The 19,212-nt window shown below is 37.9% G+C and overlaps 1 protein-coding gene across 3 annotated transcripts in view; it reads right to left on the minus strand.

Moving 5' to 3' along the window:
- Positions 1 to 19,212, minus strand: part of kcnab2a (potassium voltage-gated channel subfamily A regulatory beta subunit 2a) — a 106,042-nt gene that overhangs the window by 80,035 nt on the left and 6,795 nt on the right. The window contains exon 1 of one of the 3 annotated variants that reach the window (XM_053483498.1): positions 10,336 to 10,604. The exons of 1 other annotated variant lie outside the window; for it this stretch is intronic. The gene's annotated coding sequence lies outside the window, so the exon portion shown is untranslated. Of the gene's footprint in view, positions 1 to 10,335; positions 10,605 to 19,212 lie in introns of those variants that run through there. One more of the 3 variants, XM_053483500.1, reaches the window with a different exon arrangement.

The following is a 19,212-nucleotide window of genomic DNA, read 5'->3' on the forward strand; positions in this document are numbered from 1 at the left end:
ATTTAGACAAACACCACTCTGCTAACGGAGGGGAAAATGCTGCAAGAATGGTCCAGAATTACTGATTACTGCGCAAAGAAGGAAGATGGGAAAAAGAAGAAGATAAGGAGATTAAAATAATCGTGCAGCTGATAGATTTGAGTAACAGCTGATTCAGCACAATGTTTGAGCAGTTGCAATGAATGGTACGTACAAGATCCAGAATCCAGAAAGGATTAGGAATAACATCTAATAGCAGCATTCAAGAACACTATTTTTTAAGGAGGGAAACCCCCCCCCCCCCCCCACCTATCTGACCACAAGCACGTCCTTTACAAACACTGAAAGCGTGGGAAGTACCATCTTAACAGCTGCTCTCAGAAGCCATTAAATGCACTTAAACAACACCCAACACAGTGCTTAAAGGAAGCCGAGCTGTGTGTAAACAGAACGTGTTTTAAAGTGCAAACTGCAAGCCAAGAGTAAGTGCATTAGCAGCATAAAGTACTGCACAAGGGATGCAGTAAATGTGCTGGTTTCATGCATGTGCACGGTCATGCTGTGCCATTTCACACAAACAATCTAACCCAGGAAAGCATACTGTATATAAATAATCAACAACAAATACAATGTGTCAAAGTCCAGCCCTATATTGTTAGTGTACTTTAATATAATTTTCAAAGAACACAATGCTTCTTTTTTGAACTACAGCATGAAAAGGTAAAGTAGGTGGTGTTTTCAAACAGATGTACCACACACACACACACACACACACACACACACACACACACGTCATTACAGCAAAATAAAAACAGAACCTGACAAGCTGACTGAAGCTGCAGTCTCCTCAGAGTTAAACATATGAAGAGAAAAGAAACTAATTGCAGTCGAATAATTTTTTTTTTTTTTATATAGCGTGAAAATTCCGTAGAGTAAATGCTGACCTTGTCAGATTTCTAAATAGAACACGTTCATTTGTTTTTCTTCCTCTTTTCATCCTAGGCACTTATAAAGCAACAAAATGATGTTCACTAGCCTACATCACAAGTTTGATATTTAATTGCAGTCTTAAAAATAAAATAATTTTTACAACACAGCTCTCTCATATATATTTACAGCATTTATTAAGTAAACAAAAACAGAAACAAACAGGTGGAGTGGAGATCTACATCCTGGTCCCCTGAAGAGCAAAGATCTGTCTTTCACCTCTCTTTCTTTTCCAACACACACACACACACACACACACACACACACACACACAGTGGAACCTCGGATTACGAGTAACATGGTTTACGAGTGTTCTGCAAGACGAGCAAAGATTTTAAATAAAATTTAACTTGAAAAACGAGCATTGTCTTGGTTTACGAGCACCGAGTATCATGTTTCACGCTTGGGCTTCTTTTTTTGACGCCGAGCGTCACATGATCACAACTGAGTCAATGGTTTTTCTCTCTTGCGCTGCGGAATCGTCTCCCCTGCTGGGTCTTAGTGCTCGTCTCTTACTGGTATACTTAACATCTGTGCTCGCGTGTATGTTTACTATAACACTGTGACTATGTGTGTGTGAAACATTTTATTTTGTGTTCAGAAGCGCGTGTGTACAGCGTACAGTTTCTTATAACACACGTGTGCGCACAAGCAAGGCAAAAAAAAATAATCTTAATACAGAGGTTATGGTCATTTGCTTGTTTGTTTTACTTTACAGCAGTGATTCTGTTAGTTTGCGCTCACACGAGTGTCTTTAGCGATGGTTATTGCTTTTTTTTTATAGATAAAACAGTGTAGCGGGAGAGAGACGTTGATTTATGACAGCTGTTTACGGAAGTGTAGTCCAGTGCGGGAGATGCATTGTGGGTAATGCAGTCCGGTGTGTGTGAACGCGAATGTGAGATTTAAGTTAGGCTATTGAGCCTGAGTTTTGTTCTTCAATAGTTTTTTAAGTTGGATTTAAGTGCAGGATCCACCCGAAAGTTTGTCCTATAACCTGACAATGCAGAAAAAAAATAAAAATAAAAGCATAAATTAACGGGCTGTTACGCTGTTGCGAGCAACAATAAAATAATGCGGAGAAGCTTTAATAATTTAGGAGAGAACAACAGTCTTTCTGTTAATGTGTGTGAGTGTGTTTAAACGAGAGGAGAAAGTTTTAATGTGTAAGATGAGGAGGGGGAGACAGGAGGGCGCACACACACGCGCGCACACAGCGCCTGCATGCACGAAGGGAAACGCTTATCTGCCGCGATTTATTTTTTCCTTTTTTGAAAGGTAAAGTGCAGGTTAATTTGTTTTATTTTTACTTAATATTTTGTATTAATTATTTCAATGTATTTATTTTTTCTTATAGAAAAATTAAATTTGGTTTACGAGTGTTTTGGAATACGAGGATTTTGGAAACACTTCCGGAACAAATTATGCTCGTAATCCGAGGCAAAATATACAGTAAAAATAAAACAAATTAACCTGCATTTTACCTTTAAAAAGAGTAAAAAAAAAAAGTGTGTTAGTGTGTGGGAAGCTAAAGTAAGAAGGGAGGAGGAATGACTCCCTCCCCTCTCCCTCGTCTTACACAGTAACCCTTTCATCTCTCTATTAGAGAGAAGGGAGGACTACTGTGTGGGATGACTTCCACAAACAAACAAAACACTGCTTCATCTGGACAATTAACAAGAAACCTTTCTAATGACCCTCGAGTGTGCGCACACTAACAGAATCACTGCTGTAAAGTGAAAATAAAACAAATAAACCTGCACTTTAACTTTGAAAAGAATCGCAACAAAGAAGTTTCTGTTAGAGTTTGTTTGTGTGTGGACGAGAGGAGAGGGGAAGCGTCAGTGTCTAATGACACACACACACATACTAACGGCATCAGTGCAATCTGAGTAAGAGATGCGCACTAAGACAGAGCGAAGGTGACGATTACCCACAATTCTGCAGCACGAGAGAGAGAAAAACCATTGGCTTGGTTGTGATCGTGTGACACTCGGCACTAAAACAAGAAGCGCATGCGGAATACATGATACTCGTAAATAAAGACTTGCTTATTATTTTTTAAGTCAAAAGGTATATACTTATACAGTATATATATGAGTAAACATACTCACTTCCTTACACACTATCAACTATTTTATTTATTTAATTTTTTTTACATTAACAGCCGAAGTAAAAGAATGCGTTTCTGTTTCCATATACACACGCTGATAAGGATCAAGTTACGTGTAATAAACGCTCATGCTGGTCCATGGATTAATGAGGCGAGACGTTGTGTCTAAATCTTCACCGCAATGTAAATTAAGAGAAAGAGGTTAAAAGCATCTTTAAGGGAAGAGTTAAGACCTATTTATCTCTGGAAAACTGTAGTTTAGCTCAGTTTATACAATGCCTAATAAGCAAAGTAAAATAAAAAGAAATAAAAATAATAATAATGGGTGATCGGGACCAAAAATATATCTAATTATATATAGCTTTAATTTTGGCTAAAAGGCAAAACATACCACTCATCGTATTCTGAGAGAATTGGCCGAAATGAACAGTTCTAAATCAAAGCCACATATGAGACATCACAAGTGCTTTTATTAAAGCAGACTAAGATTGAAAGCCTGGCTTTGTTTTTTGTGTTTATAACTGCTTGCAATACAAATTGTTTATTACAAAGTTTTCTCCATAAGTGGACATATGAGCCACCGGAGTGTCAAAGAGAAATAAATACATACTGAGTGGTGTATGCGCTTTTTTGGGGGCTTTACCGGTCAGCAAAAATTTTTTAAAAACACTCTTCGTACATTAGTTTATGATGCGGATACTACAGGGTGAGTAAAAAATCACTAGGCATTAAAAATTGATAAAGTCCATTTTTCTAATACAAATTTATTACAACAAATTGTACATTGACTTTATTACAGAGGACAATTAAAGCAAATCTTTACATTTTAAACGTAGGCACCAGTGGCGTCAACCGTTTCCTCAAATAGCAGAGGATGGAATGCACAAGTCTTCTGGAAAAAAAAGGCATTTGGGATATTTATGAGAACCTCCTAAATCTGTGCATCCAAGCCTTCAAAAAAAAAAAAAATAATAATAATAATAATTATATATATTGTGTATATACATTCCAAAATATATTGTGTATATAATAATTTTTTTTTATGGAATGGATATACACATGCACTTCTTGCAGGCCATTTATAGCCACGTACGCACAGTAAGTAAGTGCAAAATGGGGTGGTGCTCCAGTGATACTACAAGTTCCATAGCAATTAAATATTGCCAAGTTAATTTTCTCGGACCCTGTACATGGCTAAACATTATTTTAAATGTCACATATCCATTACAACTCTCTGACTTTTAAACACAACATAATCCATTACACCTAACATATCGCAACAAGACAGCACAAATCGTACATATTGGGTTCACGGGCAAACGCAGAGGGAAAGTGTATGTGGAGCTGCGTGGAGCATTAGCTTGTTTAAATAAATGAATGAATGCATACATACACACACACAATATATATATTAACCACCTATATGAACATTTTACTACTAGTTAAGTGTCGCAAATTATAAGAATTATTATAAAATAACTGTATGGAAATACTTCAGTGTCAATATTTCAAAGTCATAATTTTTCTTTAAAAAAAAGAAGACACGATATATATATATATATATATATATATATATATATATATATATATATATATATATATATATATATATATATAAATAAAAAACATAACATAAAACTACACTTTAATTGTTTAAATCCATGCTTTTACTTTTCACACTCTTAAAGATAAACACGCATCTACCTGACCTACTGGCTGTGTTTTTGTGCTTGAACTTTTAAATTTTAAATACATTAATGAGGATGTATCACATTACACGGTTACAATTATTTGTTATTCTAGATGATGTACCCCATTTGTTCCCTAAAATTATTCCAAAATAAAAGTCCCCATTAAATGGCCACCACATTTGAGTAAAAAACTGAATATAGTGTGGCGTAGGCGGGGCTTTGGCTGGCGACCATCATGCCTTGCGGGAGGGGTTGCTGTGTGTTCACCCTGTTGGGGAAGGGTGTTTGGGTTAGTGGCTTCGGCCATGTTTGTGTGTGGAGTGTGTGTGACCTGTTGAATGTGCTTAGGTTCATGCTTGGGCATGAATGGTGGTTATCGAGTGAATGTGTTTCCCATGGTGTATATGTGACTGTGTGAAGCAATAAAGTACTCCCAGCCATTTGGCATAATTGTTCTGGAATTTCTCACTTCTAAATTAAATGGTTCCAAATATTCACGTGTTAAATCACTATCTTCAATGTCATTATTAATCAATATCTTGGATTAGAAAAAAAGAAGGAAAAAAAACAACAACGTACGTACCAGTAACGTACAAGCTTTAGTAAAATTTTTGGGAGGAAGTTATGCCTCATATTGTGGCTTTAGCTAGGGCTGGGCCGATAAACGATATATCAAATCGCGATTTATTTTATTTTAATAACGATAAGCTCTAGACATTTTTTGCTAGATATGGATTAATCTAAGAGCCAGTCACACAGCAGAACAATACGACAACAGCCAATCAGCGTGCAGCTTGCGCGTGCTGCGCACGACAAAGTTAATTTCCTACCGCACTTTGAGAAGCTAACTTGACACCAGGACGACAAATACAATGAGTGTAGGCAGCGACAGTGAATCTAACCTCAAGTTATTATCCAAAGATGTTAAAATTGTCGGCAAAAAAGGGTAGCACGAATTCCGTTGTATGGAAGTGGTTTGGCTATCTGATTAAATCGATCTGTAAAATATGTCGTTGGTTTGTGAAAACCAAGACCTATTCCATCACCTAAAAAAGCATCACCCAAACGACCACACTAAAAGCATGAACATGCAGGCCGATGCTACTCCGTCAACTAGCAGGGCTAGCAGTGGGACTGTACCAAAGCAGAAATTGGTCGTGTCGTCTTTCGTGGCCATTACACCTTATGAAAGGTGTTCCAAAAGGAGCAAGGATATAACCAGGGCTATGGTATCTTCTAGCGAAAGATATGATGCCCCTAAGCACAGTAGAACAAGACAGCTGCATCTAGCCATTGGTACTGTAAGTTAAGCATCTACTAAAGTTAAAGTTTTCAGTGCTAAAACAGCATATGCTTAAGCCATTATGTCAGTTTATTGGGGCAGTGTGAAATAGCCTTTATTTAACTCCGAATTGTGGGATAAAAAGACAGCCCTAGTTTGTGTGGTCTAAATGTTGTTTCTCATTAATGTTTAAAAATCTCAAAACATTGTAATTTATTATCACAAAATAATTTTTATCATCACAAACAAGTATTTTTTTTTAATAAAATTTTTTGCCTTTAAATAAAAATTTTCTGAGCATGTGCCTAGTATCTTAATTTTTAAGGCCAAATCTGTCATCTGTTTTTGTTAATAAACTATACTTTAAAATGTAATTTAATGAACCCTTTAATTTTTGTGGCTTCAGTCATCGTTGGGATACTCTTTTAAAGCTGGCAGCATTAAGAGCTTATATCGAAATATATATTGTTACCGTTCAATGTGGGGGAAAATTATCGAGATTACATTTTTGCCATATCGCCCAGCCCTAGCTTTAGCATCCCACAGCTCGAAACCACAGCCTGCTTCTTCCTGATCACTATAGTTTTTTTTACTTAGGTTTTATTTCTTAAGTCAAGTATCATAATAAAAAAAAAAAACTGGTTGCAATGTTGAACTGTTCCTGATTAATAGAATAGAAAATTTTCAGTCGAGCTGGTCAAGTTTGTCCCCTTTTACTGAGTTATGTGAAACTAACAAAAAGGGTGGTGCTGCATTAAGCTTTAAACTAGGGATGCACCGAAATTTCGGCCGCCGAAAATTTTCGGCCGAAATAGCATTATCGGTTTCGGCCGAAACGTAAGAAAGCGCCGAAAATAAAAGCCGAAATTGTCGCCACGCCTCTCCCATCCTCCCGTCTCGTTCGCGCTGTCATTACGCATCAAACACGGAGTATGTCAGCAGTTTGGAAGCACTTGGAAGCAAGTTTTGTTATTGTTAAACAGTTGTTAAATTACTGTTATTTATTATCAATAAAAGTTTGATTGCTTAATTAATTTGTAGTTTTTTTAATACAAACAAAAAGAAAATATTTTAAACATGTTTTTTAATGAAGCCATTTTCGGTTTCGGTATCGGTTTTCGGCCAAGTGCATCCAAAAATTTCGGTTTCGTTTTCGGCCCAGAATTTTCATTTCGGTGCATCCCTACTTTAAACCTTTCAAAATAATTAAATGATGCATCTGTACTACTAAAAAAAAAAAAAAAAAAAGTCCAAAATGCAGGAATGATATCACAATATCGTGGGATTTTTAAAGTGCCCCATTATGCTTTTTCAAATATTACCCTTCATGCAGTGTGTCATGTAGCTGTATGTGAACATAAAAAAAAAAACAGAAAAGATTCGGCTGACATTCGCCTAAACGAGTCATTAGCAGTTCTAATATTTCTCTGTTATAGATCCATGTTACTACGTAACATATTTGCATAATGTCTGCCCACGTTCTACGTCGCAAACAACTTGCCTGCCCTCTCACAATTAATGTTACCACACTCTTGTTAATGTGACCAAGCATTCATGTCGGGTTCGCTTAAACAGTTTGTAATATAAAAAAAACAATAAACACGAGAGCAACTGTTTATTCTCCACCATTCACCAAAACTGAACTCTAACACTCGCGACACTCCAAAGCAGAAAGTGCGCATGCCCCTTGCCCTTCTACGGCAAGCCTCGAGAGGATAAATGCATCACACACACATATATGCACATCACGAGCGCCCGTGCATCTAACATTAGCACAATATAACAAATTAGGTCGGTTACATTAACATATGACACTTATCACTGAGAAACGTCCTGCTCCAGTCGTGCTAGCGAAACAGTTTCTTGTCGATGTGCAACTTCAAACGTTTCATCGTCAGACTCCTTCTCGAATTGATAGGGTAAAACCGACGCCATCTTTTCAATGTATTGACGGGTTTCCAGAGCTGTCGTTCTGTTATGGTCATGGGCGTTTCGGTTTTACGAAACACGCTGTAACGGTAGACCAATCATAAAGGACCACGCCATCTGACCAATCACAGCAGTGAGGGCTCACGGAAAGGAGGGGATTAGACTGACTGAATTTTCGAACTGCTTCACACGAGTCGTTAATAAATCATTTAGAAATGGGGTTAAATTAAATCTACTTTTGGAGAAAACTAAAGTGTTTTTTGACCTTGCATACATGTAAACCTGTTTTTAGAAACTCATTAAACAATGTTAGCAACCTTTAAAATGGCATAATAGGGGCACTTTAACATGATATGGATATTCTATCATCGTATCACACAACCTTGATGTTGGCATTCATAGCTTGCACTAAGGTACAAGATCTGCTACTGTATGTTTTTCCATTTATTGCAACAGACCACAAGGAACACATCTAAAATCATTCAGTACCGAAAGAGGATTTAAAAAAAAAAACACCCATAAGCACAAAATATTTTTTTCCATGCTATAACATTTTCCTCTATTTAATTATCTACAAATCACCACCACCACACAACACTCTCCCTGGATCATGAATACAAACATGTACACCGTTGACCGGGCAGTTGTCAAAACCGATAACTCATGACATGCATCACCTGTTAAAGAATTGGTGCAGGTCTTTCTGTGCCTAAACAACGTTTCCTTTTCTAACTGCTCCTTCAAAATTTCGTGCTATGATAAATAGTTATAGTCAATTAGTAGTCACTCACACACTCATCTTCTATACCGATTTATCCTGTATTCAGGGTTGCAGGGACCTGGAGCCTATCCCATGAGGCAGGGTACACACTGGATAGGGTGCTAATCCATCACAGGGCACACATACACACATTTACACACTACAGAAAATTTGGGAACGTCAATTAGCCTAACCTGCATATCGTTGAACTGTGGGAGAAAACACAGAGTGATAAAAAACATACATGATTAAAAAAATAAACTGAGCTGTGGACTTAACCTGTATTAAATTGCTGGGAACATCAGTTTGAAAAACACAATTTTTCATAATTTTTTTGAATGTGGCCAGAATCAAGCGACTTGATGTATAGTGTACATATGTAGTCTGAATCCTCACAGGACTGAGGGAGATATATTTGCGTCGTAGCCCTATCAGCGACCCTTAGCGCCCAAGGCTTGACAATGCTCATTTAGAAAACGAGCTTATTTCATTATACACCCATTCCATCACCTGCTAGGCAGGGGTGGACCACTCCAGAAGCGATGCTGGCTCCACTACCTCATTGCACCTGTTCCCTCCGACCTGCAATGGGACCATCTCTTGTTTGCATACAATTTTTTTTTTATTTTTTTTAACCACAACAAATCGTTAATCTATAGTATATCTCCTAAGAATATATACATAACCAGAATAACTATTTCAATCACCTTTCTGTGACCTTGACTAAAACATTATGTAAAGGTATAACATCTAAAAGTCATATAACATCTTACTTCATTCATTTTCCAATTTCAGCATTTAGATCAAAGATCCAAATCCAAAGCAACAAATAAGTTACATCTACGGTCCTGTTCTGATGATTTCCTCCTGTTTGCTTAAAAACCTCCTGCTAAAAATTAAACAGTTCAATCCCTGGTGTCACAGAGTCTGCTTGGAATTATTATTACTAATATTATTATTAAGAAATATTAAATTGTTAAATGCTATGTGGCTACCAAATAACACAGCCCTCGCGTATGTTGTGTTGAATTTTGGGGAAAGCCTGTTTGAGGAACCGTAGGTACCTAAATTTCTCCAACATAGCTTTACAACTTACTGCACCAAAACCCTGCGACCTGCGTCTACCTTCCCTTCTCTTCCCTGATCCTTGGCCCTGAGCCCACATGCTGAGCAAACCCATCCACATGCGTCGCAACGCGGGCAACGTCTTCAAGTACTCTTTAAAGCAAACGCCACCATCTGATGAATAGCGCCATCCTGAACCTTTAAACAGAGTTCTGTACCGTTACCGCGTTGCATAAACGCATGTGTACTGCAGTGCTCTGGGAAACGTGGATCAAACGATAGAGTTCCATGCAACTGGTTTCTGAATCCTATCATGTTCCAAACAGCGGGATGCGCTACTAAGAGAGAGAGAGAGAGAGAGAGAAAAAAAAAAAACCTGCTGCAATACGGTATGCAGATATGCAGCAGCAGCAGCGTGAGAGCAACAGAAGCTGCACACATGCACATACGCAAACACAAAAGCATCGTGTGAGGAGAAGGTAAAGGAGGAGGAGGGAATGACATCAAGCGATAGTGCTCGAGAACCCACCTCTGTCCTCTGCTGACAACTGACGATGGAGAAGAGCGGCCAGGGCGCAGCCAGATTTCCACTCGTTTGATTTGTGGGGAAAAAGAAAGCTGGTGGAGGAGAGGCGGCAGGGCAGAACGAGACGGCGGCGGGGAGTGGGTTTAGTCTCGCCGTGCCTAGCCGTGCTGCTCTCCCGTCAGCGTGAGAGAGAAAAGGAAGGAGGGAGGGAGAGAGAGAGGGTGAGAGAGAAAGATAGAGATGGAAGGACAGATGAGAATGCAGAAAAAGCAAAGAGAGACAGGGAGAGGCAGAGAGAGAGAAAAATGTGAGTGTCAAGTGTGTGTGTGTGTGCGCGAGAGAGAAAAAAAAAATCAGGCAATGCTCCCTCCCTTTTACATCTCTCGCTTTCTCCCTCACACACACACACACACACACACACCTCTCTGCACAGTCAGAGGAAGAGTCAGCATATGGACAAACAGTCAGTGCAAGACACAGGAGGAAATCAAACGCACAAACACTCCTGCAAGCTCGCTGCTGAAACATGTTTCCAGAAAATTTCCTTTCAAATCAGTGGTTTAGCCATCCTCATCACAACATACTGGACCATCATAACAGTAATAATTTCTTTGCTTTAAACAACATACGTGAGATATGTTGACACAGCATAAAGATAAATTACAGAACTGTACTGTGCAAAAGTCTCAACTCTTCGATCAAATCATAAAAAACATCTTACTTAAGGCATGAATCAATAAGAAACAGATGATGACAGATGATCGGGCTGGTGAGTAGTATGTTTATAAATCAGGGATGACTATTCGAGTTATGAATATCTACAAACATTTGTAAATGCGAACAAATCACAGTATCATCAGCTCACGTATGTTGTACCAAAATGGACAGTACAATCCACAAAATACCAATATTTACAATGATATACTATATTTTCAGTGTGTAAGTGAATGTGTAAAATGTCTAAAGTCTGTTATATTGTATGAGTCGGCCTCACCGGTTTCAGTGAACCAGTCCAGTAGCATGATGTGTCCATTCAAGCGAGTTGTCCTCCAACATGTTCATGTATCATTAGGCACTTTGAGGCTTATCACAGTAAAACATTACAAAATTTAATTGAATATAAAAAATGTGAGGGGAGGGGTATCAACAAGATGTGCCAACACTTTAGTTGAATGACCATTCCATAGCACTTTTCATGCTAAAGCTTATGTTTCCAGGCACTGCTTATTGTATCTCTCTATAAAAAAAACTAATGCAGTGGCGCTTTGCTGCTTTACCCTGTCCATCTCTCTCACCTCCACCCCTGCTCAAACTTATCAGCTTCCAAAGCTTTAAAACCATCACAACCGAGTCCTGACTGCATTATACTGTATAGCTGCATTGCATTCTGGGAATTTGAGTCCATCATTTGCGCAACAGCTTCCTTTACTTCTACACTGAGAATAGCCATTTAGAAGCCAAGAACAAAACAAAAATATAAAAGGACTTAGCATTAACAACCTCTTAATGTGACATCTGTGCAAGACAAGAGTGCTAACACTATCTGAGAGTAAAACAGAAAAACAAATGCACACAGTAACGGGGGGAAAAAAAGCACTAGAATAGCTACTCGCCAACTCAGTGTTAAACATATTTTGGGGGGAAACTTTCCTTTGGGGGAGTACATCCTTTAAGCCTCCAGTGACATGAGAACACCAGGACTTCGATTAAACCTGGAGAGCAGAATTACAGAACAGATTAGAATTACCATCCCACTTCAATAAGTGTTACTTGTGTAATTTAATTAGGTACTGTTGACTTGCTACAGACTGCTAATGTTGTAATTATTAGTTGCACACTGATCTGGTTCTCTTTCGAACGCCTGTAACCAAGCTATTTTTCTGTTGCCGCCTGTGTTCCTATACGCTAGAGCTTTAGGCTTTATACCACGGCCACTTTAACCATGCATCTCCCCCATTCTGAATCTGCAGAGTCACTCGATTCAAAATTCATGAAGTCCACACTGCAGCACTCGGCACTACCAGAAAAAGAAAGAGGGGAAAAATGTGTCTGTGTGTGATGCCAAGGTCTTCGTTTCCTCCGCTCTGGCTGTACTGTTAGTCTCTCTTTCCCACTCAGCTCACATTAATACACTGCTCCAGTGCAGAGGCTTAGGGACTGCAGTAGCACCATGGCTCTAGTCTGGCTTAATTCCAGCACCATCACAGACATGTTGCAAAACACTGCTAGCAGCTAAAGCACGTCCTTGCAGCGGGGCATCTGTATGAACCTCCTCATATTACATCACACACTCTGCCTATATGCTGCGCTTCTCTCTGCCCTCAACCAACATGTCCCGTACCTCCATCACGGTCTTGCAATATTTAGCTCCTTTTGCCTCCTTCACCCCTGCATTAAGTACAGTACTTTTAAAGCTCATCACTATTTTATATCACAGAAAAACAAATGAAAATAAACGTTAAATAAGGGGAGTTTGTAAGGTTACACAACTTTTAAGTAATTACAAATTGGTAATTAGTGGTAGAAATAGTTAGTCTGTATTTTTGCTAATGTGATAAAAGATTAGGTGAACAATATCCAACAAATAAATTGATTTAACTTAAACTAAGTAATTTAAAACAGGTGGCACATTACTCAGAACTTATCAATGTTAAATATGCTTTTAAAAAGCAACATTACTATAATGCTGGCAATTTATTAGTTATACCTGTACTTTGCGATATGTCATGTAGAATTTTCTTATTGTGACAATGTTTCTGAAGCTGTGACTTGCTGCTGTTATATTATAGCAACTAAATCAACGTCTTCAGACCAATCGGAGCCCAGAGCTCGACAGCGCTGTGTGTAAATCACAATTAAAAGAAAATGAGTGATTAAAATCTCCTGTGTGGGCCCTGAAGCTGAAACTCTTAACCACTTAAAACGTCGCTGAGAGCCTAAATCCTGACGACGTGACAGCTAAAAGGGCGTAATTAACCCTGTGTGTGAAAGGGTATGAAGGGCAGCTCGCTTAGCACAGCCTCACTCTATAGCCAATCGTGCATCTGGTCCCACCATGTTAGTTAATCATGGGATGCGCAAGAACTCTGCTAGCAGTGGTAACACACGGGGGTCAATGATAAAGGGATTTAATCTTTAAAACTTTAACTAGAATGTTTAATTTATATTTAAAAAATCACCCCAGAGATATATACATCACTATACAGAAATACAAGTGCTGTTGTGATGTCGTGAATTAAAGGTGAAACTCTTCGCACAGCACATCAGAGCCCAGACGTCTCTCTTTATTTTTTCGACACTACCGTGGAGTCACTTTCTAACTCCATGATCGTTTCTGATTTTTATCTCTTTCTACATTGTAAAGGAATGCTGAAGGTGTCCAAAAAAACGCATTAATCTCCTTTGAACAGTTAATGGTGAGATGTGTCTGCTAGTGATGCGCGGGTTGTCTGGTAACCTGCGGACCCAACGGGTAATCCGCGGGGCGGGTTGGGGCGGGTAAAGAAATTGTCACATTCTTTGTGGGGCGGGTCATTTAAAACAAAATTAAATAAAAATAAAAAAAAATGTATGTTGCGTGCAATTCTCTATAGCCTATATTAAATATTTGGGAATATCTATTTTCATATTTTATTAGGTTATTTGATAAGGTTACGTCATGTGACAAGTCACGAAAGCGCCAAGCAGCTACCGCTGCCAGTCACAACAAAAACGAAAAAAAAAAAATTTAATAATAATAAATAGATACAGTGGAGCGGGCCAAATAATTTCATAAAAGCGGGACCCGCGGGTCGATATTTTTCCAACCCGCGGGTCCTGCTTTCATGAAATTATTTGGCCCGCCCGCATCACTAGTGTCTCCTACTTATGCTCAGTGAAGACTTTATAACACCTCAAATCTGAGGTGCAGTTAAATAGTCATTTTTTTAGGCTGATAACTCCTGGGATGGACTTCATGAGAGACAGTTTCATTATGGTGCTTGACGGATTTTGCAAATGCACTTGACAATACTGTTCTTGCAAGAACTATTACAGAAAGGCTGACCTCTGTGTCTTAAAACAACAACTAACTGTTTTTGTTGTTGTTACGTAATTATCTAATTCCATATGTGTTATTTTATAGTTTTGAAATCCCCAGTATTGTTGTAGAATGTAGAAAATAAATCACTAAACAAAAAAAAAAAGAAATTTGCAAGTGAACCCAAACTTTTGAACAGTAGTGTATGTCATGCACCATAGTGTTAAACCCACCTATGACCCCTGCCCCTCTATAAAACTTTTTTCAGTTATGACTGTCGTCATGATCTTCACTTCAAATCAAGCTCTGACCTTACATTCATACATAATCACTACTCTAGAAAATCCAGGTTAATATCTGATGATGAGCATAAGTGATGCCCCAAACGCCCATGGGATGTGTGTGCATCAGCCATCTAGTGTATGCTTATTCACAACTAAAAACGAGTAGAACTGAGCCTTAACAAATGCCTAGGAACCAAAAGCCATGCACACACTGATAGTCAACCATAAATAAATAGCAGTATTGCTGATAGCCAACCATAAACATCTGTTAGGGCTCCGAGTGGCGCAGTGGTAAAGTGCGGAGATCGTGAGTTTGATTCTCGGGTGATGCTGTAACCTCTCGCAGCCAGAGGTCTAGAGAGAGCTGATTGGCCAATCTCTCTCAGAGGGGAGGAATGAGAGGTACTTAGTGCTCCCACCTTAATCACAGCTCCACAGCCAGTCAAGGGCGTCTGTAAGTCTGATGGTCTCCCAACCCTCCCAACTGACTGGTAGTAGTAGCCTTAATGTGGGAGCCCCCTAGTGATGGGGAGGAATTGGATACGACTAAATTAGGAAGAAAAACATTCTGAATGACAAAAAAAAAAAAAAGAATCTGACTAAATCTAGTTACCATTAATTTGTCCTCTTCTAATTTTGTAGATTTATCTAACCCACAAAATCTATATATATATATATTTTTTTTTACATGTATAATAGAGATGCATCGGGCGATTAGCCAGTGACCAGAACTGGCTAATTTTCAACTTGATCAGTCATGACCAACGAGCCTCGGATATTCAGTGAAACCTTGGGTTTGCGAGTAACTTCGTCTGTGAGCGGTTTGGAAGACAACTTTTCCAAAAAGTTTTAATAAATTTTAATAAGGTTCTGATAAAAAAAGGGAAAAAGGCTGTAGCAGTGCGGGAGATGAATTTGTTAAACTACAATGCAACATCGCATTTCCGCAAAATACTCAAAAGGAGGCAAAAGCAAGCGTCATTAGAGAGGTTTTTTGTTAAAGAAGTTTGCAGACAGAGCAGTGATTCCATTAGTGTGCGCACGCATGCGTGTGCATGAAGGTTGTCCTACTCTAGCCACGATTCTTTTTAAAGGTAAAGTGCAGGTTAATTTGTTTTATTTTTACTTTATATTTTGTACTAATTAATTACATATGAATATTTTTGGAAATGGAAATCATCCAAGTTTCCATTATTTCTATTACTTATTTTTTGAAATACAACTATTTCCCAAAGGAATTATGCTCGCATACAAGGTTTAACTGTAACATATTTTGTGCCAAGTGCATGAGCTTCTGAGTGGTGCAACATTCTTATGCAATTGCTTGATTAAATGTTACGTCCTTTTTCTCTAAAATTAGAAAATTGTTCTCAAAATCCTCGCATTACACAAATTTTCACCAGACAAACACAAACACTGCGAGATTAATGAACAAACACTGCAAATTAATCTGTTAGAAGCTGTGTTTTACTGTCTCAAATGCCTCCAAAAATCCGCTCATCACATGCCCAGATTTTTGGAGGCATTTGAGACAGTAAAACAACTTCTTTATAATCCCACAAGTGGCGCTCTAAACTTTTGACACACTAGCATACTATGTATTTGCTAAATTTGTCTGGAAATAACAAATGTGACAGGCGACATGTGCTGCTCATAAAAACAAATGTCTGTTTGATTCAATTTAAAGTTAAATGTTAAACTCTTTGTATGAAGTTAGTTTGTATAGTTTAAATTATGCATTTGGTTTGTAAGTAAAAAAACTAATGGTTAAGAAAAAGGCTACATTAAATTAGCTCATCTTCAATTCAGTTGTAAATCTATTGGACAAAGCTAAGGTATAAATTTTGGGGTTATGACAACCTTTTTTTTATGTTTTAGGGTCTTTAAATTGTAACAAAATCAGAAAAAAGGTCATATCAAATTGTAATAAATTTTCCTGCAGTGTCTAGTTCTCCCCGACAAGGAGCACCTGATAAACAACCTATTTGTGTAAATTATTTTATGTGGATATAAATGTGGCCTGGCAGTTTCTAAGAGATCACTTTTAGAAAAAATACACATCTTTCTCACAATAACGTGCTACCATTAGATAAAAAAATACACTGTGTCTTTTTGTAACTATTTTACAGTTGGAAATTGACGCTGGTCGCTCTGAACTCCCTCAGTGAGGCTGCAATTGAAAATGACTGATCTATATAAAGCACTGCCATTATTAACCCTATTAATAACTAGGCCACTGGGACAAACTACCGTTCCTCAGAGCTGTTACCGCCCTACACTTATTCACCATTTTCAATTACTATAAATCCTCGTAGCCCTGCTTCACCAGAGATTTTACACGCCGCTATTTCACTTCATCAGCATGGCTTCCACTTATGGAAAAGAAAGCAGAGATTTATTACCGTTAAGTGGTAAGAGAATATTAGCTGTTTGCGTTCTGCCAATAATAGAAAATGTGCTACTTTATCCGGTTAGTACAACATTAGAGAACACTCACAATGCACAATTTATTACAGCACCAGCAGTTCTTTTAAACCTTACATCATTCTTTTCGTCTAGTCATGAGGACATGGCTTATCACAGTGCGCTGATACAGTATGAAACACAACACCAAGATTACGAGATGCTTACACCAGTCTCAAAACAGAGCAAATTAGACAAAAATCCAGTGGGGTAGAATCCCTGCGTTCCCATCAGCCACTCCGCGCGTTTACTGTTAAGTTGATTATGCAGACTTTGGAGGCATTAGAGCAGTGAACACTGTCGTGTCTTTATAATCCTATTGGTGGTACAATGGACTTTTTACACGTTTTCATTCCGTGTGGTAAGAGTGAATTATTTGCCAAGATTTTTTTAGAAATAGTAATTGTTGCGGATGACGGGCACATGCTGCTGAGTTAAATTTGAAACTCTTGTATTTGAAGTTAGTTTGTGCTCTTTAGATGCAACTTTTTTTTTAGGTGTGAAAAATTTAAAAAAATGGAATAATTTTAATTAATAATTTGAGTTTTTAAACAAGTTTCTTTTTTCCCTCCCAACAAAATCAGGGGAAAATACCGAGTATTGGATCGGGACAGTTATAAAATTGGGATGCTAATAGAGTTGCAATTTTAATAAAATAGGCACAGAAGTATCGTAACATTATATTGAGAATTGACTTCTGAGCCCCTTGCCCAATGATTAAAAAAACAAAAAAAAAAAAAAGAAGGAGACCTTAAACCTGTTCCAGCAAGACAGCGTCCCTGTGCAAAAAGACAGAATCATGAACACATGTAAATAATAATAAAGTCTTTACGTAAAATTTACATTTTAGTCATTTTTAGAGATTAAACTAGGTCGCCAGTCTGTGTACACAAAATAAAAGGAATAATTTTTTTTTTTTTCATTTTTGTATTGGCCACGGCTTTAAAGTTAGATTTTTCTCCCCCTACTGTGACCTCACATAAGAAGACACTCTCCCCCAGCTTGTCACTCAGCTCAGACTAACTGGGTTGATTGCTGTTGTTTGGTAGGATGTGGCTTGGCAAAAGTTCATGAGCACTCCTGTGTTTGGAGGAGTGAAACAGACAGATCTTAAGGTACTGCTGGGCAATTATCCTAATTAATTCAGTCACTTTGAACATTTAAAGAAGATTTTTGAAATGTCATAATTATGATTGTACATGTTCATTTTAAATGTTTAAAAGACTCACTTCATAAATAAGGTTAATACAGGTTTGAAAAGTAAGATGAACAAGTTCATTTAAAATAGACCCCCAAATGATAATGTACGAGTCAGAATTATGTAATGTCAAAAAAAAGTCCCATCTACTCAATAAAGATGACTGTGCAAAAATAAATGTACCCTCTATATCTAATAGTGCAATAGTTTTTTAAACCCTGTAAATATATTTTAACTTAAAGAACTAGCATTGATCCAAAGATCTCAACCATTCTGCACAAAGCCCTGACCTCAACCCCACTGAACACCTTAGGAACAGAGACAAATCCCCATAGCTACACCCAAAACATTGTGTAAAGTCTTCCATGGACAGCAAAGGTTACTATAACAGCAAAGAGGGACTGACTCCATGTTAACGACAGTGGTTTTAAAAATAAGCACACAGAGTTGCGACAGTCAGGTGTCCATATTCTTTTTGCCATATAGCGTAGACTGCCCAAATCTGGTTCATCTAGTATTAGCAGATATGATGACTAATCCTAGAGACTAATCCCACATTCAACCACTTATCCATGAGATACTGCACTAACAATTTCTTTTTTAACTCGTTTCAATTAGTCTGAACTTAACTAATTTAAAGTCCAGAGCTTCCAGAATATTAAGATTTTTGAAAGTCTGTTGTACAAATTCCTGAGCATGCTTTGGTATTGGTGTGCATCAAAACATGTAAGTACAAAGTAAAAAAATCATCTATGTTATCAACAAGATTGAATTTCTAACCTGTCACTAAAGTCTGCAAAGCAGTTGAAAGAAATGAAAAGTAGAGGGGGAAAAAAGAGACAAGTGAGTCAGTGAGAAATCATGATACATCATGTGATAATGAACTGCTGAACTTGTCTTCCGGTTCTCCTCTGCAT

Source organism: Clarias gariepinus, chromosome 23 (assembly GCF_024256425.1).
Source record: "Clarias gariepinus isolate MV-2021 ecotype Netherlands chromosome 23, CGAR_prim_01v2, whole genome shotgun sequence".
NCBI classification, from domain to species: Eukaryota; Metazoa; Chordata; class Actinopteri; order Siluriformes; family Clariidae; genus Clarias; species Clarias gariepinus.